Genomic DNA, 25,045 nt, shown 5'->3' on the forward strand with positions numbered 1-25,045 from the left:
AGAGATTATTCAGTGTCTGAGACAGGCTTGTTGAGATACAAAGGGCGGATATGTGTTCCGTTAGACACTGCATTGAGGCGAGAGATTCTGGATGAATCTCATACTACACCTTATTCTTTGCATCCAGGCACCACGAAGATGTATCAGGATGTGAGATCGTTGTATTGGTGGCCAGGGATGAAGAGAGATGTTGTGGAGTATGTGGCTAAGTGCTTGACATGTCAACAGGTCAAGGCTGAGCATCAGAGGCCGGCAGGGTTATTGCAGCCTCTGGATATTCTAGAGTGGAAGTGGGAAGACATCACAATGGATTTTGTGGTGGGCTTACCCAGGACTACTGGTCAGCATGATTCCATTTGGGTGATAGTGGATCGCTACACCAAATCAGCTCACTTTCTGCCAGTGAGAACTACATATACAGTTGATCAGTATGCAGATCTCTATGTGAGAGAGATCGTGCGGCTCCATGGTGCACCTAGGTCGATCGTGTCAGATCGGGACCCTACTTTTACTTCCAGTTCTGAGGGAGTTTGCAAAAAGCCATGGGGACACAGTTAAAGTTCAGTACAGCTTATCATCCTCAGACAGATGGGCAATCTGAGAGGACAATTCAGATTTTGGAAGACATGCTGAGAGCATATGTGCTGGACTTCGGTGGATCTTGGAGTAAGTATCTGCCTTTGATAGAATTCTCCTACAACAACAGTTATCAATCTACCATTGGAGTAGCACCTTATGAGATGCTGTATGGTAGGAAGTGCAGATCTCCCATTCATTGGGATGAGACAGGTGAAAGGAGATACTTAGGTCCTGAGGCAGTTCAGAGGACCAGTGAGGCTATTGAGAAGATTAGAGCTCAGATGCTCGCTTCTCAGAGTAGACAGAAGAGCTATGCAGATCCCAAGCGCAGGAACGTAGAGTTCTAGGTATGAGACTATGTTTTCCTCAGAGTCTCACCATGGAAAGGGGTGAGAAGGTTTGGGAAGAAAGGCAAGTTGAGTCCTAGATTTGTAGGTCCATTTGAGATCCTGGAGAGGATTGGTCAGGTGGCTTACAGATTGGCCTTGCCTCCGGCGTTGTCTGCCGTGCATAATGTGTTCCATGTATCAGCTCTTCGGAGGTATGTATCTAATGTGAGCCATATTTTGAGTTATGAAGATTTGGAGCTTGAACCAGATCTCTCCTTTGAGGAGCAGCCAGTTCAGATACTTGACAGAAAAGACAAGGTCCTCAGGAATAAGACGATACCTTTGGTTAAGGTATTGTGGAGGAACAGCAAGGTCGAGGAAGCGACCTGGGAGCTGGAGTCAGACATGCAGAGTCAGTATCCCGAGCTGTTCAGGTAAATTTCGAGGACGAAATTTCAGTAAGGAGGGGATAGTTGTAATGCCCCAAATTCTCTGATATGGTTTAGTGGCGGTTTAGTAGGCCGGGAGGGCCGTAATTGTTTAATTACGCCATTAAATGAATTTATGCATGTTTATGTGAATTATATTATGATATAATGATATATGCATGCATGTGGGTCCACATTTGAATTATTATGCTGTTTTGACAATTTGGCCCATTGAGGATAATTTGTGTATTTGGGTGCATGATGTGACTTGTGAATGAGATTCCATTATTATGGAGATATATTCGAGCTATTCGGCATGAGACGGTCATTTTTAGTGGATTAGCGGTTTTGTCATAACGGGGTCAATTTTGGGGTAATAGAAATGTTTATTTGATGATAAATTGAGAATATTTGAGATCAGAGAGAAATTATGAAGGTTTTGACTATAATGTCCCCGGGGGTGTTTTCGGGACCCCGAGCATTAGGTTTTATTTGAGGTTACTTAAGCTTGAAGTAGCTTATCAGATAGAACATACGATAGAAAACCTCTCGTTCCCCTTCGTTAGTTCATTTTCGCCACCCGGAGCATATTTGACGAAATCTTGAGTTCTAGGAGTCAAAATCAAGTGAGGATCGAGGCATATTGATCCTAGGAAAGATAAGAAGCTTCTTGACCGAAGGATTTGATAGAAAACAACCTAATCGAAGGTAATTTAAGTTTAAAGTTTTGAGTTTTTAGAGTTTCTAAGCTTTGAATTGGACTTTGTGAATTGTTGAATTTTCGATCCGTTTGAACCTTGGGTTTTGAGGGTTTTGATGCATTGGGAAGCTTGGGAATCTTGTTTTGATGATTGGGGAATGTTTAGGTATGATTTTTGTGGCTTTGGAGTGTTAAAAACGCGGTTGGGAATGGCCCAGGGTGAAGGGTCGCGGCTCTGTTCTTGGGGCGCCGCGGCCCTGCCTTGAAGAAGCAAGTGAAGCTTTTGGGCTTGCTGGGCACCGCGGCCCTTGATGGAGGGCGTCGTGACCCTTGCCTCAGAGAACCCTGGCGGCCGCGGCCCAAGGTGCTAGGGCCGCAGCCCTTGCCCTCTTTTCGCCCCGTTTGCTCGTTTTGACCCCGGGAACCTAGTTTTAGGCCTTGGGAGTGTCCTTACTACTTGGATTAGTTGGATTGATCTCTTGGAGGCTAGATAATGTTTTGAGAACCCTTGATTATCATGATTATTGATGGTATCCTATATGTGTTGTGATTAGGTAACCGCTAAAGGACTAAAAGCTAAACCGTTCTCAAGGGTCGTTCTTTTGTTCATTCTAGCTTTAATCAAAGGTAAGAAAACTGCACCCCATTTGTGACATGCATGGTTGTTCATGAGGCATGTTGGTTGAGTAAATGTGGACATGAGTTGATTGTGGAGTACTTGGCATATGTTGCTCACTTGTGCATGGTACTGACTCATTAGTCAGACTTGGCAAAGGTGCTAGTATCAACTATGAAGCTGTGACTTATTAGTCAGATTCAGCAGTGGTACTGGGCACTGGTCACATTGGGCTGACTCATTAGTCAGAACGACCTTAGTGTGTTAACGCAAGCCAACAAAGATTAGATCTAATCGATTATCCGCATTGAATGACTTAAAGAGCATTAATGCCAGACCAACCTCAGGGTCAATGAATGATATAAGCGCTTGGAGGCTAGTGGCTTACCTAGCAGCCACTCTCCCACTTGAAATAGTGACATGCTTGTCAGTCACTCAGTATGGTTTACCAGAACCTGTTGAAGGCTAGTGGCTTACCTAACAGCCACTCTTCCATTTGAAATAGTGACATGCCTGACAGTCACTCAGTATGGTTTATCAGGACCTCAAGTGATATACACTCATTTGTTTGGAAGCTTTACGCTCAGTGTGATTATAATGATAATCATTTGATAATGTTTACGTATAGTGTTATGTTTTCTTGCTGGGCTTTGGCTCATGGGTGCTATGTGGTGCAGGTAAAGGGAAAGAAAAGCTCACCTAGCCTTGAGTGGAGAGCTTAGGTGGTGATGTGTACATATGCGGCCGCTTGACCACCACGGCCAAGGAGTTCTCAGAGGAGCTAGGAGGTTTACCCTATTTTTGCCGCTTAGGTCGGCGAGATTGTAAATTTAAAACAATAATGACCACTTTGTACTGAGAACAACTTGAAAATGTTTTGATTAGCTCTGCAGAGCAGTTTGTAATGAAAATATCCATTTCCTTTTTATTGGTTTTATACCTTAACCTGTTAATTACACTTAGAGTACGTTTTTGACCAAAGGACTCGGGTAGCGAGTCAAATTTCTGGTCCACCGTTCACCGTAACTGTTCTGGGGTAACCAGGGCGTTACAGAAAACCCTTCTGCCCCTGAGGATTCTACTCTACTTTTTGGTATGAGTGCTTCAGCTGACACTTATGCTATTGTCGACTAGCTTCAAGGCCAACCAACCGATCAACTTCAACACCAACTAACTCCCCAACCTCAAGACCCTTGAAGCACTTTGTCTCTGTAGCTTTTCTTTTTATTTTTGCAAAGACATAAATGGCTGAGCCGAGCAGCTTTTAATCTTGAGCAATCTTTTACTTTGGTCAAAACAGCATGGTTGAGCCGAGCAGCCTTTAATCTTGAGCAATATTTTACCTTTTTATAAAATGCTTCTCGTTTTAGCTATATGTCTGCTCGTGCTTTTATATATATATTTTTATCTACTCGACATATACTGTTTTTGGAGCTGTTCGGCTCTGTGAATCGGAGCTGTTCAATATTTTTGAATGAGTTGTAAACAAAAACTGCTCAAACCTATTTATAGAAATTGTTTTATGGCTCTTTTTGTTGTTTGGTACATACCGAGCAACGCGCAAGCACTTTAACATTAATCAAAATTAATGTTTCTAAGTCTTTTTTATTACGCGCTTTTCTCTCTACTTGTCCATGTATGACTATGGTGCCCCCCAAGTGACCGAGTAGGATTCATAACTCTTGGGTTATCCTCTTGGTCACTTGCTAACTAACCAGAGATGCTCGTAATGACTTGTTCGGGGATACTTGGGTTCACCAAAACCTCAAAGGTTTCATACACTACCGACAATCCGTGAAATAAATCACTAATTAGCAAGATAGTCATTATAAAAATAAGGCTCGTAACAATGGACAGAAATCGTGTCTTATTGATTAAAATTTAACCATACAAGTTGCGTCGCTACTATGTAGCTTACATTCATAAATATTAATTATTACAATAAATGGGCAAACCGTGTCTGTGCATAATTAATGTAGCTAAATTGATCTGTGGTATGGGCATTTCGTGCCTATACCGACGAGTCAACAATCAATTAAAAGTGATCTTTATTGGTAGTACCTCCTCAGGTGTTCCCCATTCCAATAACGGGGGACAGATACTAATTGGAGGTCTTGGTCACACCGTGCTAGCTTGTACGTTCTGGCCGGTACTAGTTCTGTGACCTGGTATGGGCCTTCCCAGCTTGGCCCTAGCACTCCTGCTGAGGTGTCATGCGTTTCTAGGAATATTCTTCGCAGTACTAAATCTCCCATGTTAAACTTCCGTTCCTTAACTCTAGAATTGAAGTATCGGGCAACTTTTCGATGGTGGGCAGCCAGGCGTATGTTGGACTTTTCGCGTCTTTCTTCAATCTGATCTAAGGATTCGGCCAGTAGTTGGTGATTACAATCTTGGTTGTATGTTGTATGCTGGTGAGATGATGGAGTCATCTCAACTGGTATCATTGCAACATACCCATACGTGAGTGCAAAGGGGGTATCACCAGTAGTTGTTTGCTTGGTAGTCCTATATGACAAGAGTACCACATGCAATTTCTCAAGCCAGTTCTAAACATTTCTTCAGGGTGTCTTTGAGAGTCTTGTTAACTGCTTCGACTTGCCCGTTTTCTTGAGGGTGCGAGACTGCAGAGAAACTTTTTGTGATGCCATGGTTGGCACAGAAATTCGTAAAAAGTTGACTGTCAAAATGGCTACCGTTGTCGGACACTATCTTCTGGGGTACACCAAATCGACAGAATATATTCTTAACCACAAAATCCAGTACTTTTTTGGAAGTGATGGTTTCCAGAGGCTTGGCTTCCCTCCATTTGTTGAAGTAGTCAATCGCCACGACTGCATATTGTACTCCTCCCTTTCCTTTCGGTGACCAACCAATGATATCAATCCCCCAAATAGCAAAGGGCCACGGGCTCTGCATTTGAGTAAGTTTGTTTGGTGCTGCTTGAGGTATCTTGGAAAATCTTTGACACTTGTCACATCTTCAAACATATGCAAAGGCATCCTCGTTCATAGTTTTCCAAAAGTAGCCTTGCCTTAAAATCTTCTTAGACAAACTTTGCCCCCTACGTGGTTCCCACAAAAACCCTCATGTACTTCCTCAGCCAACCGTCCTGATTCATTTTGGTTGACATACCTGAGTAATGGCATGGAGAATCCCCTTATGTACATAACTCCATCCATGATTATATACCGAGCAGCTTTCCTCTTTTAAGCTGAGCAAGCGGGTATTTGATCTTATCAAGATAGCCCATCATCCCTCCCCCCCTCGAGCAGTATACTCTCCAAGGGCTTGATTGACAACCAATTGCGAATCATTGAATATGTCTAAGATTTCAGCCTTTACCTCCCTGGCCAGCCTTAGCCCCGCGATTAATGCTTCATATTCTGCTTCATTATTGGATGCCTTAAATCCAAAACAAAGTGCACAATGGATGTGTTTCCCTTTAGGAGTGATTAATGTTAGACATGCCCCAGACAGTTGATCGATAGTTGAGCCATCGACATGCAGCTTCCATACTTGGGGTTCTTCCTCGGAATGAACAGTACTAGTCGTTGGGTGCGAAGTGCTCTGCCCAGCGTCCGTATTGGGCAGTGGTTCAGACTTTGATGACTATTTGGTCATTTCTTCATCTGTTCCTGGCAGCCCTATACATCCGGCTACAAAATCTGCAGGAGCCTGCCCTTTAATGGTTGTTCGGGGCTAGTAATTGATTTCATATTGCCCGAGCTCTATAGACCATTTTAGTAACCGATTGGAGGTGTCTGGTTTTAGCAGGAGTTGGCGTAATGGTTGGTTGGTAAGAAATTTTATGGGATGAGCTTGGAAGTATGGGCGAAGTTTTCTGGACGACAGGAGTAGGCAGTAAGTTTATTTTTCAATTAGAGGATACCTACTCTCAGCTTTTACCAGCCTTTTACTGACATAGTAAACTGGATTTTGGATCTTGTTTTCTTCTCTGACCAGGATTGCACTGACAGCGTGTTGAGTTACTGCCAGGTATATGCATAGTTCTTCACCCTCCAGAGGTTTTGAAAGGATCGAGGGTTGTGTCAGCTGCTGCTTTAGAGCTTGGAAGGTTTGTTCACATTCTTCAGTCCATTCAAATTTCTTTGTGCCTTTGAGGATATTAAAAAACAAAATACACTTATCAGTGGATTTGGACACAAATCTGCTGAGTGCTGCTATGCGTCATGTTAGACTTTGCACGTCCTTGATTCTGGCTGGTGAAGGCATGTCCAGCAGTGCCTTTATCTTTTCAGGGTTTAGTTCAATTCCCCAAGAGATCACTATAAACCCTAAAAAATTTCCCAACCCCACACCAAAGGAGAATATAGGGGATTCAACTTCATTCTATACTGCCTCAAGATTTTGAAGCATTCCTCCAAGTCTTCAATGTGCCCCCCATCCTTTTAAGATTTCACCAACATATCGTCCACATAAACCTCCATATTATTTCCTATTTGGTCTTTGAACATACGGTTTACCAGCCGTTGATACGTGGCTCCATCATTTTTCAGGCCGAATGGCATAACGTTTGTGACAGTCAGAATCCCGTGATCCGTAAAGGGAAAGACCGGGTAAGCTGTGCAATCCCACACCGCCTGGGGAAGGTCAAGTGTGATGATTCTAAGACTGTGTAAGTATGGGACTACATAGTTGAAGAGGGCTTAAATGGATTGATGGGTACTACCTATATCAACAAGATGCATCTTCTTTTCGGTAGCCCATCACTTGAGAAATCCAAAGTTAAGCGTGCTTGAACTGGGGTAATCTAGGGATGGGTGACCTTCGGGAAGTTTTCCTAGGAAGCATGTGAGTGAGGACAAAGCACGCTGAAAAGACTCGTGTTGGTTTGTAGGGCCAGTCGTCATTCCAGAAAGCAGCCATAGTGACGTAGGGCGTCACAAATGGTATCAGAGCCTTGACCCAACCGGAAGTGTGGCCGACGGGGACGTCTGGCCCGTAAGGGGGGGTGATTGTGACAGTCAGAATCCCGTGATCCGTAAGGGGAAAGACCGGGTAAGCTATGCAATCCCACACTGCCTGGGGAAGGTCAAGTGTGATGATTCTAAGACTGTGTAGGTATGGGACTACACAGTTGAAGAGGGCTTAAATGGATTGATGGGTACTACCTATATCAACAAGATGCATCTTCTTTTCGGTAGCCCATCACTTGAGAACTCCAAAGTTAAGCATGCTTGACCTGGGGTAATCTAGGGATGGGTGACCTCCTGGGAAGTTTTCCTAGGAAGCATGTGAGTGATGACAAAGCACGCTGAAAAGACTCATGTTGGTTTGTAGGGCCAGTCGTCATTCCAGAAAGCAGCCATAGTGACATGGGGCGTCACAACGTTATACACTTATGGTCGAGTGGATGCACACTTATCTGGTTGTACCCCAAATAGGCATCCATAAAAGTTAAGATCTCGTGGCCGGTTGTAGCGTCCACCAGTTGGTCAATTCTTGGAAGTGGGAAGCAGTCCTTCGGGCATGCCTTATTTAAATCGGTGAAATCTATGCACACTCTCCACTTATAATGGTTGAAGTGTACAGGCTTGAAGTGTTTAGTATCGATGTTGAGGGCATGGCTTATAATGGTTGGGCAGATCCCCACCATATAATCATGAGACCAAGAAAATACATCTTGGTTGTTCCATAGGAATTGGATCAAAGTGGATCTTATGTCCCTGGACAACTCTTTTCCTACTTTGACTACCCTGGTCAGGTTCTCTGGATCAAGCGGGACCTCTTCTAATCCTTCGACTGGGCCCACCCCTATATCAATATCCCTAAAATGAGGGTCTATGTCCTCCCCTCCCCCATTTTGGGTTGCATCTTATTTTTGGTGACTGAGCCCTGCAGGCTCTGCAGTGCAGGCTGCCTTCCCTGCCTTTTTTACTGAGGAATTATAATGTTCTCTGGCCACCAGTTGGTTCCCTTTAAGACATCCTATACCTGTCTGGGTTGGGAATTTGATGAGCAAATGGATAACTAAAGTTACTGCTCTGAGGTCATACAAGGTTGGTCGGCCTATCATGGCATTGTAAGGAGAAGGGATGTCTATTACTACAAACAAAGCCATTACTGTGTTGCTATTAGGTGTCATCCCCACTGTCAAAGGCAACTGTATGCTTCCAGCTGGGGCCATGCCATTCCCTGTAAACCCATACAGTAGCTGCTCACATGGTTCCAAATCTCTAATGCTTAAATTCATCCTTTCTATGTTACTCTTGAACAGGATATTGGCAGATGATCCATTGTCAATCATCGTTCGGGCTATGATCATATTAGCTATCTGTACTTCTACCACCAAAGGATCATTGTGTGGATGATGTACATGATTTATGTCTTCCTCGCTGAACGTGATAGGCTCACACTTGTAGCGAGGTTGTTTGGGAGTACGCCCCTGGACTTCCAGTGCATCTTCCTCTTACTCATGCCTAAGGGAACGAGCGTACCTTTCTCGAGCCTTACTAGAGTTTCCAGCCAAATACGGCCCGCCACAGATCATATCTAGCCGACCAGCAACTGGTGGTGGTAGGATAGGTTGACTGCTCTAATACTGCTGAGACTGTTAATGAGGAGATTGTTGAGGATGTTGCTGAGGATGCTGGTCGGGAGTCGGTCGTACATACCTCTTCAGATGAGCATTGTTTTGTCTAATGAGGAATTTTATTTCCTCCTTCAGGTGGTTATATTCATTGGTTTCATGACCATAGTAATTGGGAAACTGATAGAATTTGATCATATCCCATCTATTAACATCCTTCCTCATTGGTGGAGGTCTTCTGTATGGTACGACAGCCTGTGTAGCATTAAAAATGTTCGCTCGGGTTTCTAGAAGGATGGAGTGAGTAGTAAATTTGGGAACATATTCCTGTGGTTTGGGTGGCTCGGCGGTCTTAAGCTTCTTGTTGTCGTTCTAGTTATCGCTATTTCCATTTCCATTACTACATTTGCCATTCTTAGCCCCATTCTTTGCTCCTTCTGCAGGAATGGTGGTATTTCCAACATTTTTTTCCCTTGCTTGATAACTACCTGAGTTGGATTATCCACCTTCCACTCGGCCTCCTCTAGCTTGATAAATTACTTCGTCCAATCAAGGAACTCCTATGTGGTACGTGCAACCTTCCTTTTCAAGTTGCTCCAAAACAGAGTCTTTACCTTAATTCTTGAATTAATGGCTATTAATTTACCGTCAAACCTAAGGGATTTCACCCTAGTGGCTTCCCGCATAAAACATTGAATGTACTCCTTCAAAGGTTCATAATTTTTCTGTTTTATGTCCACCATGTCATTCGGCTCGGCAGGAAGGGGCATTGCTGAGGAGAATTTGGAATAGAACGTGCGTACAAATCCATCCCATGTTGTAATCAATCCTACAGGTAACTTAAAAAACCATTGCTAGGCAATTTCTAACAGGGTGGCTAAGAAGATCCTGCACCTGGCATCGTCCCTAACTCCTTGTAAATCAGTCTGTAGTTCAAAGTGATGAACATAAGATACTGGGTCCTCCAGCCCAGTATTCATTTTCCATGTTGGAATTTTAAATTTGACAGGTATGGGCAGCTAATTAATACGGTCTGAAAATGGGGAACCTCTCTGCCTTTCCTTTTCAATATCCATTAGCTTGGCGTTGTTAAGTCCCTTATCAGTCAGGTTAACAGATCCAGCTGGGCATGGATGTTAGGGTCTGCTGCTGCCTGGGGCTATGCTGCATTGCGGACCTCTTCCATTCTCAAGTCCCGAACAGGCTCAGGTAGAGCTATGTTGTTCGAATCTCGATTTTCCCTACTGCGATTAAGAGTATCTCGAAAATCTTCACCTCCAATGGCGCCCATCCGGTTGAAAACGAAATTTGGTCGAGGTCTGCCCCCGTCATTCTGGCTTTCTACTCGACCTGGCACTGGAGGTACTCCCTGAAACCCTCCACCCTGAGGTGGTTGGTTGTTTGGGAGATCCTTCCCTTGTGGGACAAACGATCCTTTGGGCTGGTTACCTCTCTGACCTTGATTATTCTATTGGAGAACTTGTCTTGTTGCTTCATCGTGGTCATACCCATCAGCATAATGGTCCCTGTATGTGCTACTAACCTCCGGCTCATCTCTTCGGGACCTTGGTCGGTACTCTTGATGCTGCCTTTATCGACTAGGTTGATGTTGGTAGTTATGGGGTTGACCATTCCTATTTGGCGCTGGAGCTCGGAAGTTTCCATCTTATCCTGCAGCACCAGGATTCCTGTCACGACCACTGCCCTGAGATACTGGCCAAAAATTTGCAGCTTGGTCATGTCCCATGCCACACCTTGGCAAAACCTGCCCATTCGCTGATAAAGGTTGCCTATTATTGTTGGCATGAGCGCCTCGACCAGATCTGTGACTCCTAGTCGGACCCTAGTTCCCATTATAAGGTTGAGCCTCTTGACCATGCATGACACCTTCACTGAAGCCAAATACGGGAGGGCGTTGTTGGTTTTGGGCAGTAGTTCCAGCTGCAGTTCCTATACCTTAGGTTTGCTGCTGTTGCATATAATGGTGGATGGACTCAGCTGCTTCTCGAGTACGGTGTTCCATGTCTTCCTGACGGGCCTACACTTTCCGGGCATGTCGATCCATCCATTCTTGAAAAATCTCTCCTTTGCTTTTCGAAAGCTTCATTAAGGGCCTCCTGCGCAGTGGCTCGCCCCTGGTTCTTGGAGGCAAGCTGATCTTCCATCTGCCAAAAATTTCCCTTATCTGATCAATTTCAAGGTCAAGTCCTTCAATATCTATGTGAGGCTCATACCGTCCAGGACCTTTAGCTTTGAGTCCCTGTTGGTCGGTACCCTATGTAGCAGTTCCACCTAACATTCCTGCCTGAGTGATTCTAGCGGAAGTAGCAACTCCGCGTCTTATAGCAGTGGGCCCAGCAGTTTGCCCCCCAACACCAGATGGATTCCTAGGCGGAAAATCAGTTCGCTGCCCATTGAAATTTCTTATTGATGGGACTTGGTGAGAGACTTCAGCCTTGGGCTCTGGAGGCTCTTGGCTCGACCTTCTGGTTGAGACTACCATCCTTGCAGCAATAGAATCTGAATGTGATTGTCTTAGGTTCTCAATGAAAGCACCACAATGTTGACTTGATTTTTAGCCAACTGACGCAGAGTCAAATAATTAATCATAAAGCTTTCAATTAAATAATCAATGAACTATAAATGAGCCAAGGACCTAGTAATTGTGACAGTCAGTATCCTGTGATCCATAGGGGAAAGACTGGGTAAAGCTGTGCAATCCCACACCGCCTGGGGAAGGTTAAGTGTGATGATTCTATGACTGTGTAGGTATGGGACTACATAGTTGAAGAGGGCTTAAATGGATTAATGGGTATTACCTATGCCAACAAGATGCATCTTCTTTTCGGTAGCCCATCACTTGAGAACTCCAAAGTTAAGTGTGCTTGACTTAGAGTAATCACAAGATGGGTGACCTCCTGGGAAGTTTTCCCAGGAAGCGTACGAGTGAGGACAAAGCACATTGGAAAGACTTGTGTTGGTTTGTAGGGACAGTCGTTATTCCAGAAAGCAACCATAGTGATGTAGGGCGTTACAAATGGTATCAGAGCCTTGACCCAGCCGGAAGTGTGGCCGACGAGGACGTCGGACCCCTAAGGGTGGGTGATTGTGACAGTCAGTATCATGTGATCCGTAGGGGAAAGACTAGGTAAAGCTGTGCAATCCCACATCGCCTGGGGAAGGTTAAGTGTGATGATTCTAAGACTGTGTAGGTATGGGACTACACAGTTGAAGATGACTTAAATGGATTGATGGGTACTACCTATGCCAACAAGATGCATCTTCTTTTCTATAGCCCATCACTTGAGAACTCCAAAGTTAAGCGTGCTTGACTTGGAGTAATCTCAAGATGGGTGACCTCCTAGGAAGTTTTCCCAAGAAGCGTGCGAGTGAGGACAAAGCACACTGGAAAGACTTGTGTTGGTTTGTAGGGCCAGTCATTATTCCAGAAAGCAACCATAATGACATGGGGCATTACATTAATAATGAGCAATAAATAATATAGAACACCAGGATTTATAGAGGTTCAGCCCCAAGCTTGGTAATGACCTATGTCCTCTTAGATTCGTATTAATCTTAAAGGCTTACACAAGATCAAAAGGGTTTACCAGTGGATTTCTATGTGTAAAAGACAACACAATATGGTAGAGTCACTGCTAAGTACCGAGCCAAACTACTCGATATGTTCCTAATGCTGACCAATAGGCTTTTTTTTCTGAACCCCCTCTACTGTGGTGGAGAGTTTTTATTTATATTGTTCCCTTCGCCCCTGGTCTTCCCCTGTGCCTAACTGATAGGGAATATCCCTCTCTTCTCGCAGGGTAGTTGTTGTCCTCTTCTTCAGGAGCATTGACGGAGTCATCAGGATTGTCCGGTGCACTTTGAGAGTGGTTGCACTATCCTCGCGGAGTGCTAACGGAGAGCGTAACTACTTCCATCTAAGCAGGTATGTCTATTCGTCATACTGACCAGCTGTTCTCCTGGCAAGCGTACGACACAGTTGCAATTATTCATTCGTAAAGTGTACTCCAACCAACCTATCGGGGGGGTTTTCCTAGTCTACACCATTCGTTCAAGATTAGTGCCACATCAGATATCCCAATTTTTTGGATAACAAGCCCCAACCGTGGACTTGTGAGTGGTGGGCTTCCAATTGAAGATAGCAATTATGTACAAAATGTGGTAGAGAGGGCTGAGTTCAGCAACCACATTCGAAGCGGGCCAAGTCGAAGAAGGGTTGCCAATGAGAGTGTGAGCAACCTCATCCATGTCCGGACTAAACTCAGCAGAGAACGCAGGCTCATTAATCAAGGGCAGGTGTAAACATTATGCAATAACCACTGGAGTAAACGGAATCTAGTTGCCACGCAAAAAACTTTCCCAAAATTTTCATGGACCGGGTAAATGACATTAGCAGACAGATTAGAGTAAAATTCATGCACCAAAGATTGACAAGGGACACACAAAGAAGACACGGACTCTTTCCATCCATGAAAATCAATAAGATCATACAAACCCAAAGAACCAAACTCCTTGAAATCTAATAAATGCTCATGCAGTAATTTTGTCAAAGAAATAGACCCATTAAAATGATCCTCGCAGGAGTTATTCAGATTCAAGGTACCTCGAGAGAAAGAGAAGGCAGAAGCCTTGCCTTTGGTGAACTGAGAAGAGGTTGGAGCCTTTGGTGTAGGAGGGGGCAAGGTCTTGGGCTTCTTGGCAGGACGAGACAGAGACGGAAGTTCTAGGTCAGGTTGAACTCAATGACAATAGCTGGCTTGCGTTTTTGAGCTAGTGTCTTGAATAAATGGCAAAAGGTTGGGTACGGTGCCTGGTGCGAGTGGCGATACCACTTGGTTTGGTGGGGGGTGGAGGAGGTGGAAGGGAGAGAGGCACGGGATGAAGGTAGGGAGGGTGCGCGAGGTGGTGGGGCGGGGGGAGTTCACGGGGTGGTGAGGGAGGTGGAGAGGGTTCTTGGAGAGGTGGGTATGGAAGTATGGATTCAGGGTTAGTGAGTTTAGTGGGTTCGGGCTCACGAGGGTGGTCAGGAGATGGTGGTGTGGATGAGTGAAAGGATTTAGGAGACGGGGTGGGGAGGCGATTGCGACGGTGAAGGGCGTAGAGGTGGTTGGGATTGGGTATCAGCGTCGGAGAAGAAATAGTAGGCTCAGGGAGAGAGAGAGAGAGAGAGAGGGAAATGAGAGAAAAAAAACTTAAAAAACAATTTGAATCAAGATTTTGTGTTTTTTTTTTTGATTTTTTTTAAAGGATGCAACCGACAGACAGAAAAGAAAAGAGAAAAAAAGATGACAATAAAAGCAAAAAACAACAAAGAGAAAAAAATAATGCTAACTTGAAAAAAAAATTGATTAAATTTTGAAGTTCAATTTCAACTTTATGAACACAAAAAAACACACAGGATTAAGAATATTTAAGCTATAACAAATAGCATGATTAAACACAATATAGACAAAGATAAACATCAAATTAAAAGACACAAAGTAAAATGAAAGACTTTCTACACATTGTTGAAACAGACATATAGCATGTTGAAACATAAACCAGAAAAATGCAAAGATGAGGCTTAACAAGACACACGATAAAAGTCAACAAGGCAAAAGCAAAGAAATTCAATCTCCATTAGTGTGACGTGTCCTCATGAGTTGCCTCCTATAGAAGAACCAGGCAAACTCTCCTTCAAAATTACTCTTTTTTTTTTGTTTTTTTTATTATTTATTAATTTTTTTTTTTAAAAAAAAGAAGAAAACGCCTCAGCAATTACCAATTAGAGAGCCAAGCTCATAGGTAACCCTCTCCACGGGAGCATAGTCCTAAGTGAAGGAGCAAACTACACAACCAAAGTGACCCAATGGTAGCTTTCACACTAACCATAAGGCTTCTCTAATAGGGGAGACAATTCAACGCAATTACCAAGAATGAGAAATCAAGCATCATGTAAGACGATGAGAAAGCATAAGCAAGCCTACATCACTTCAAGATATATGATTGTGAAAAGAAAGTTGCAAAAAGACTCAAATAAGCAAATAGTCAAGTTAGAAGATAAAATCTCAAACTATATTGCTTATTTTCGAATGCCACATGTTATTACTAAAACATACAAACTCCTATTGACTTTCTCAAGTGAACAAAAGTTTGTGAACTCAAATCCTTAGTAAAAAAACCAGCTAGTTGACTTTCAGATGCAACATGAGATAATACAATGGTTTTAGACTCAACTAACTCACGAAGGAAGTGGTGGCGGATGTCGATGTGTTTGATGCGAGAATGTTGGACAAGGTTTTTGGAGAGATTGATGGCACTAGTATTGTCACAATAGATGGTAAGAGTGTTAAGAAAAAGGCCATAATCATGCAACATTTGTTTCATCTAAAGAAGTTGAGTGCAACAACTTCCTGCAGCAATGTACTCTGCTTCATAAATGGAAAGCGAGATGGAGTTTTGCTTTTTACTATGCCAAGAAACTAGGTTGTTTCCCACATAAAAATAGCCACCTGAAGTGCTTTGTTCTATCATCAAGATTACCTGCCTAATCAGAGTCACTAAAACCAACCAAGGAAAGATTAGTGTCACAAGAGTACCAAAGACCAAAGTCAGTGGTACCAGCCAGGTATTTTAGAATTCTTTTCACAATAGTAAGATGCAATTCATTGGGGGCAGATTGATATCTAGCACAAACTCCAACACTGAAACAATTATCAAAACGATTTGCAGTAATGTAAAGTAAACTGCCTATCATACTTCCATACAGTGTTGCGTCAACCTTTTTACATGTCTCATCTTTGATCAGCTTGGCAGTGGTGCCCATAGGTGTGCGTGCATATTTTGCATTATCTAAACCAAACTTTTTTAGCATATTTTTGGAATATTTTGATTGAGACAATGAAATGCCATTGCCCAATTGTTTAATTTGCAAACCAAGAAAGCAACTTAGTTCACCAACCATGCTCATTTCAAATGCCTTAGTCATTAGTTGAAAAAAGGAATGAGTGTGTGCATCACAAGTGGATCCAAATACTATGTCATCTACATAGATTTGGGCACAAAAAATACCAAGATTTAGAGGTCTAATAAACAATGTTTGATCAGCATTACCTCTAGTATATCCGTTTTTAAGCAAGTAGTTGGTGAGACGATCATTCCATGCCCGAGGAGCTTGCTTAAGCCCATACAATGCCTTGTTCAGTTTGTAGACATGGTCTCCATGATGAGGGTCCTCAAATCCAGGAGGTTGCGACACATAAGCCTCTTCCACAAGGATGTCATTCAAGAAAGCACTCTTGACATCCATTTGGTATAACTTGAACTTCATGTAACACGCCACAGCAAACAAAAGTCTTATAGATTCCAATCTAGCCACCAGAGTAAATGTTTCCTCAAAGTCCACTCCCTCAATCTAAGTATACCCCTGAGCAACTAATCTGGTCTTGTTGCGCACCACATTTCCCACTTCATTAGTCTTATTTCTAATATCCACTTAGTACCAATGATGTTGGCACCCAAATGATGAGGAACAAGAGTCCACACTTCATTTCTCTCAAATTGTTGAAGCTCATCTTGCATGACAAATATCCAATGCTCATCTTTAAGGGCGTCTTTGACTGATTTAGGCTCCACTGAAGAAAGATAACAATCATTAGCAATTTCATTGGCTAGTTTCTCCCAAGTCACCATCACCTCATTTGGATTACCAACAATGGAGGATAGATGATGAACTTTGGGTATCCATGTTGGTGGACCCTTTTTCTGATGAATTCCTAAGTCAGAGGAGACAAATTTTTTTGGAATGGAAGACACATCGAAAGCCTCAGAGGTTTCAGTGGTAGCATCAATTTCCTCAATTTTAGATACACTTGGTTCATCTACAGTTTATGATGCAACAGGAAGAATGGGTGTGTCGACAAGAGTGTGGATTTCTTCTTCTTCTGAGTAACTAGAAAAATCTTCTAAGTCACTGAACACAACATTGATGGATTCCATAACGACCTGGGTTCTTATGTTGTATATTCTGTAGGCACGGTTGTTGGTAGAGCATCCCAAGAACACTCATTCATCACTCTTGGCGACGAACTTGCCAAGTTTTTGTCTAACATTAAGAATGTAGCACTTACAACCAAACATATGAAGATAAGACAGATTTGGCATTCTGCCTTTCCACAACTCATAATAGGTTTGTTTAGTGCCAATACAAAGATGCACCTTATTGCGAATGTAGCAAGCTGTATTCATCGCTTCAGCCCAAAGTCTCTTTGATAGTTTCTTTGCATTTAGCATAACATGAGCCATCTCTTGAAGAGTTATATTTTTCCTTCCCATAACTCCATTTTGTTGAGGATTTTTGGGCGCTGAGAACTCATGAGATATCCCTTCTTGATTTCAAAAATCAGCGAAGATGTTGTTCTCAAATTCCTTGTCATGGTCACTTTGAAGATGAATCACTTTCTTGACCTTTGCACCCTTTTCAGCTTGCAAAGAAAGACACAATCCCTTGAAATTCTCAAAAGAGTCAAATTTTTCTCTAAGAAATCTAATCTAAGAGAAACGAGAATAATCATCCACGCACACCATGACATATCTTTTTCCACTAAGACTTTTTGTTTGCATGGGACCCATCAAATCAACATGAAGCAGTTCCAAAACTTGGGAAGTGACCAGAAACTTCAAAGGAGGGTGGCTACTTTTGACTTGTTTACCCAGTTGACAAGGATCACAAACTTTGTCTTTCAAAGGAGATAAGTTTGGAACACCTCTAACCACTTTCAATTTCACAATTTTACTGAGATCTCTATAGTTCAGATGGCCTAACTTGTAGTGCCATAGTTCATTATCATTAATCTTTGCAGCATTTCACATTAAACTAGTGCTCAAGAGATAACAATTGTCACTAGATCTCATCCCTATTAAGACATGGCTTACAGATGTTGAAACAATGGTACATTTAGTCTTGGAGAAAATAACCGTGCACCTTTCATCACATATTTGACTAACACTTATCAAGTTAGCCTTCAGCCCTTCAACATAGAGAACATTTTCCAGAGGAGGTAGACCTTGCAAACACAACTTTCCTCTTCCCATGATCCTTCCTTTGCTCCCATCACCAAAAGTGACATACCCCTCAACATGAGACAAAAAATTAGTGAGAAGAAGTTTGTTTCCAGTCATGTGGTGAGAACACCCACTGTCAAAGTACCATTGATTATTGTTACAAGCCAGTAGAAAGGTATGAACCATTAAAGCCTTGGTTTGAGCATTTGTAACGCCCCAAACTCCAGGGACCGTTACGGTGTGCCTTGCAAACAGTGCTAATCTCGCTAATCGAGTCATTTGGCCAAAACGTGTAACTAAGTATGATTAGCGGTTTAGGGTTTAAACATTTTGGTTGAGGTGTAACGTTTCACTAGAACGTTTAATATATACATTGGGATCCCAAAAATAAAGTTTCAGAGTTTATTACAGAAAATATTTACAACAGGCCGTTCTAAGCGGCAAAACAGGGTTCAACCCTAGTTCCACTTTAAACCTCGGCCGTGGCGGACGAGCAGCTGCATATGTACACATCATCACCTAAGCTCTCCAACTCAAGGATGGTCCAGCTTCCTCTTGCCTTTACCTGCACCACGTAGCACCCGTGAGCCAAAGCCCAGCAAGAAAAACATAATAAAGCATGATATAATATCAACAACGATCATAATAACCATTCAGGACTATCAGTCCAAGAAAATAGGTGACAATAGCCAAAAGCCACAAAAATGAGCATCGCTCCTTCTAGCCATGTGACGATAGGGTCACCAGGGCTTAACTGATAAGTGATCCTTTCATAAGTTTGATTAGGACAGGTGCATGGTGAATGGTCACCAACATAACCTTCCTCCCGACTCTAGAGTCGTGCCATGGACAGTGTCCCTTGGTCGTGTGACAAACAATCACCGGGGTCATATACCTTGGCCACAAACATCTGGTCATAGACCAGGCAAGCGCTTATAGTTCTCATTGACCTTCCGGTCGGTCCAGCATTAATACCCCATATGAGTCATTCAATGCCGGCCTCGATTAGATCTAATCTTTAATCGGCCCGGCGTTCACAACGCACTGCCACTTCTGACCCTTGGGTCGATAAAACACGACCAGTGCTCAGCCCATGGTGAACTTAACTAATAAGTCACAGCTTCACAGACGGATCTGACACCATTGTCGATTCTGACTAATAAGCCAGCGCCATACACAAGTAAGTCATGCCGCCAATCATATATCACATGTTCCATATCCATAAACAAGGTACTCAGCATGCTTACGAAACAGGTATTAGTACAACTAGGACCATGCATAAACACAGAGGCTCAAGCTCTGAACGATATCATACCCAGTACACAAAGCATGTCCTATTCACATGTTTCTCATGCATCATATGCAATAAATCCAGCAATCTAGCATGCACCAATAACAGCTACGCATGTCATACATAATAATTAACCATCATGCATCAATAATAACCATGCATGTCTCACATACACAGGGTGCAGTTTTCTTACCTTCGGTTCGAGTGAGAATTAGAACAAGAATGACCCCTAAGAACGATCGATCCTTAATCCTTTAACGGTCACCTAGTCATAACCAAAACAACCTCCAATTAATGAAAATTACCAAAGATAGGATCTTAACCTAAACCCCACTCTCGGGACCTCAAAACATGCCCACATAGTGAGTAGATTCGATCCCGGGCCTTAAGGATTGAAACCCCAAGCCAAAAGCCCTTAAAAACACCCAAAACAGGGTTCTGAAGGAACAGGGTAGCGCTACAGCACTGCCCTTCTAGCGCCCCAGCGCTCAAGACAGAATCACAAACTGCCCAACTGAGCCCTGTGTAGCGCTATAGCGCCCTCTGATGGGCGTTGTAGCGCTACCCCCAGACAGCACCACCCCTGAAACTTCCTTCTTCGACTTCCTCAATTCTAACTCGATTCCAATGCTTCCAAATCCCATTTTTGGTGCCAAATGAACCCAAAAACCATCCCCACATGTCCTAGGGACCACAACCCCAAGAACCCTAGCCAAAACTCCAACCAATTCCCAAGTTTCCAACCCAAAACCAGCTGAAACTTAACTAAGAAAACAGAGCAAAACCAAGAGTTCTAGTGGCTAGAAACTCACCTTAATCTTGGCAACACACCCTCTTCAATGGTGGAGCATAACCCTAGCTTGGCTAAGCTTGGTTCCTTGGTTCGATTCCTCAAACTGAGCTCGAAAATCCAAAGAGAAAAGAGGAAGAAAATCTATCGGGAGAGAAGGAGGAGAGACTCTGTTTTTGTTACTCTTTTACAGCCTTAATGGCTGATATATATCTCTTAGGGTAAAAAGACCTAAATACCCTTAGGTCTAAAATGAAACCTTAGCAGCCACCAAGGGCAAAACCGTCCTTTCCCACCTATTTCATTAATCACAATTAACACCCTCCAATTCCCGCTATTCCCAATATTCTCAAACACCAATAAGCCATATCCCATTACCCTTTACTTCCCGGTAATGCTCTAACCATTAAATTCACCCCGAGACTCACCCCGAGCCCCGGACTTAAACCCGTTATGACTAGACCGAACACTTACATCTCATGATCGTCTCATGTCGATAGCTCGAACCAATCCACCTTATAATGTGGCTATATTAATTAATCACAATCATGCACCCAAGATATACAATTACGCCCACAGTGGCCAAATTACCAAAATACCCTCAGAATAATAAATTCTCCCATATGCATGCACTCACCGTCATATAATAATATAATTCACGTAAATATGCATATAATCATGAAATACTATAATAAATCAATTATGGCCCTCCCGGCCTCCTAATCAAGGTCCTAAACCTTATTAGGAAATTTGGGGCATTACAGCATTCATCGGCCTCCATAGTTTTCTTCCTACAAGAGAGACTTTAGTCTTTGGAGGTTTTTATAAGTCGAGATAAGTAGAAATTCAACTTGTAACATCTTGAACGAATATAGCCCTTTTTTCCACAGAAATGGCAGATGGGAATAAATTTTCTTGTGGCTGGAGGTTTTGTAGGAGTAGCAAGATGAGAAGGGCGAATAAGAGGCACTTCTTGAGATGAACTTGGAAGATATTTCTTTTTGATAACCAAAGGTTTATTGAAACCGACACCATGTTTTTCTCTAGCAAACTGACCAATTCCCATCATGTTGTCAAATAAATCCTGACCAACTGTGTATGTCTCAATGGTTTTATTAGCATAATCCAGCTTCACTTGCATTTCTTCTAGAGCAACCCTCTTCTCTTCAATATCCAAAGTGAGCAATTCAACTTTTCCTAACAAGTTTTTCCTTTCTTCTTCGAGTTCTCCCACTTTAACCTCCATAATTTTAGCCTTCTTTATCATACTAACTCATTGATTATACATTTATTCACAGGCAGTTTGCTGGTCCAAGTCATCCTCATCACTACACACTCAATTTGAGTCAGTGTCTGAATATGGTGTTTCTTATGTCTTAACAGTAAAAGCAACGTAGTTTTCTTCCAAATCCGAACTATCCTCTTCTGCAGCTTTTTGATCCTCTTTGTTGTCACTCTAGGTTACTGCCAGAGCTCTCCCCTTTTCTTCAAGGTGTTTGCACACTCCGCTTGTATATGCCCGAAGCATTCACACTCATAACATTGAATGCCCCTTGGATTTCTCTTTTCACCCATATTACTTGACTTACAAGGAAAATTGGGTGGTTTTCTTGAGTTTTCTCCCCTGAAATCATTGCTGCCTTTTCTCATATTATTTTTCAAAAACTTAGCATAATTTTTAGTGGGCAGTGCGACCATTTCCTCATCTAAATTCTCAAGAGAATCTCCCATAAAAAGATTTTCAGCAACTTTGTGAGATAAGGCAACTCCACTAGAAATTTTCTTCTCCTTCTTTTCTTTGGACCATCTTTTCATAGTGAGTTCATAGTTTCAATGAACCAATAAGCTCATCCAAATCAAGGGTATTAACATCATGACATTTCTCAATGGAGGTAACTTTTGACTTGAACTTCCTAGGGAGAGCTCCAAGCACCTTCCTCGCAAGCTTGGAATCTGAATAAGTTTCACCCAGTGCAAAAGATTCATTAGTAATGTCACATAATCTAGCAAGAAATTCAGTAACATATTCATCATCTCTCATAGTTAAATTTTCAAACTCAGTAGTAAGAGATCTTAATTTAGACTTTTTGACATTTTTTTGTTCCTTCATTTTTCATTTGCAGCATATCCCAAGCATCATTGGCTATTTCACAATTTGTTATAGCTTTCATTTGACTCACAAAAACTGCATTAAAGATAGCATGAACTCTTTTAGAGTTCCAATTAGCCTTTTTAATCTCAGTCGTAGTCCAATCCGACACGGGATTTTTGTTTAGTGTCCTCACCATCTGTAACGGTAGGAGGAGTCCAACCGTCAACCACGGCTCTCCAAACACATTAATCCATAGCTTTGAGAAAAGCTCTCATCTGAGCTTTCCAACAAGCATAGTTGGTTCCATCAAGCATGGGGGGTTTAGTAGTAGACCCGCCTTCTTTGAAGCAATCTATCAATACAAACATAGCAACAAAAACAACAAGAAAATGCAAAAACAACAAACACACACAACCCCTAAGGAACCAACCAACATGTTAACTAGAGTAGAAGCAAATAAACTAACAAAAGATAAGCAATGATCAATACACAAGTTCTGGTACCAAATGAAAGTTAGTTAACTACTGCTACTCATTTATCCATCTAATTAATCAAACAAAAATCACATTTGGTTCAAGTTTCAGTGCAAGAAAAATAAAGATTGACACAATAATTTTTACATGGTTCAACCATAATTTCTCACAACCTACTCCATGGGACCTAGTCTAGAGGTAAAGCAAATCCACTAAATAATCAGAGTTATTACAAGCACACATAACAGTAAAACAAATTAAAACAGCCTTCTAATTTGCTTTTTCAAACAAGCAATCAACTCCCTATTTGTGAAAATCTTCAAGCAACTAGCCTCCCACTGGTTTTGTACTTTGATGGACTCCTCTAGCTACTGCTCAAGCTCCCCTTGAGACTTAGCTTGAACTCCATTCACGTTTTGCACCAAAAATCACAAGAAGAATGGTGAAGAGTCACCAAAACACCATGGGCAATGAACAATGAAGCACTAAATGCTTTAGACCTTTTCCAGATAATGTTTCTTGGAGAAGATACTTTTTAGTTGCTCAAAAAAGTAAGGAAAACACGGACAAAACGAATATATATGCTAGGGATCAAAATAGAAAAGCCAACTAAGCAAGTCATGTGCTGAAATAGAAATCACATGTTACTGGGCTTTCAGTATTATAATTTGAAAACAATATTTAAACATAAAAAATAATGCATGACAAAAATAACACTTACAGAGAGAATTATGGTCAAATTAATCGGTCCAATTAGCTAGTGCCAATTACAAACACTAAGCATTATGCATCTCATTCTAATATTCTGAACTCTCTCACACGGCTCTGTAATCAAATTCATAGATACCAGTTTTATCTATATTTATTAAATTTCAACCCTAATGATTATCAAATTTTCAAAATACCAAAATGAAGATAACATTTTCATGAACAATAATAATCTCATAAAGACCCAATCAGATAAGTCAATATAACAATGTCACATATATACACTTCACAAATACCACTATCAGATATATTAAATTCAGAAAAACGAACAAAAAAAAAAACACCAATCAAATATGTTAACTCCTCATAAATATCACATACTATATTAGATTCTCAGAAATGCTCAATAATATATTATTACCAAAATGAGAGTATACCAAAATCATTTTTTTATTACTTCTTTGGGTAGCTCTAGCGATGAGCGTCCAACTCTTTGATACATAAAAGGCTCGTGTAAATTTCCCACTAGGGGTATTTTTGAAGTTGAGCCTCATTTCCATAAACATGTAGAAGAACAAGCAGAAAATGGTTGAGAACAGAAGGAAACGATCTCTTATACTCCAGCATTCAGACCCATTGAAATGACCTTACTTGAACAATGTTTAGGATCCATGATCAACTGTAAGCCAATCCTCCTGCTCCAATTAATATTATATTATTATTGTTATTATTATTATTATTATTATTATTATTATTATAGACTAATGGGATCTTCATTGATTAAAATACAATACAATACCCGTCACACAAGTAACAATGCAGATCACAAGCATCAAAAACTACATTTTAAAAACCATCCTCATTTTAATGAAAAGCTAAAAACATCAAAAGATGGTTACTTATATTTTCTGAAAAATGTGAAAATAATAAACAAACAAACAAAACATCAAAGTTGTCCTCCTGTTTTCTCTGGTGATTTTACTGCATTTTCTGGGAAACGAAGCAGGGAAGAAAGACTGCAACTTTAAAAGAGGGAGATATTGTGTAGTGAAATATAAAGCACCAAGCGGGGATAGCTCAGTTGGGAGAACGTCAGACTGAAGATCTGAAGGTCGCGTGTTCGATCCACGCTCACCGCATTTTGCCCTTTTATTATTTTCATCATAAAGGTAGGTTGGACTTCGAAGGCATTTTCTGTTTCAAAAATATCTTGTGTGTGTATTTATATACATATATAAGCCATCTTTTATTTTATAATACAGTTTAGGCTGAATTCTTTGTCATCTTTTGGCAGTTTGAGGTGCTCCTTCCTTAAAAAGATTTTGGAGTAACATATTCCGGGAAGTTCCTGTGAGTAACTACTTCACACAAAAAGGGTAAAAATTCCTATTCTTATTTATGAAATGCTCTCATGTTGATTATT

General features: G+C 41.7%; 1 long non-coding RNA gene and 1 other non-coding gene across 2 annotated transcripts; both read left to right on the plus strand.

Moving 5' to 3' along the window:
* The first annotated feature begins 24,127 nt into the window (after positions 1-24,127).
* On the plus strand, positions 24,128-24,757 carry LOC133784249 (uncharacterized). Its single transcript, XR_009871229.1, has 2 exons — positions 24,128-24,303; positions 24,629-24,757. It is a non-coding gene; the product is annotated as an uncharacterized LOC133784249 (long non-coding RNA).
* Positions 24,689-24,761, plus strand: TRNAF-GAA (transfer RNA phenylalanine (anticodon GAA)). The gene has a single exon. It is a non-coding gene; the product is annotated as a tRNA-Phe (tRNA).
* The last annotated feature ends 284 nt before the right edge of the window (positions 24,762-25,045 follow it).

This window comes from Humulus lupulus, chromosome 6, assembly GCF_963169125.1.
Source record: "Humulus lupulus chromosome 6, drHumLupu1.1, whole genome shotgun sequence".
NCBI classification, from domain to species: domain Eukaryota; kingdom Viridiplantae; phylum Streptophyta; class Magnoliopsida; order Rosales; family Cannabaceae; genus Humulus; species Humulus lupulus.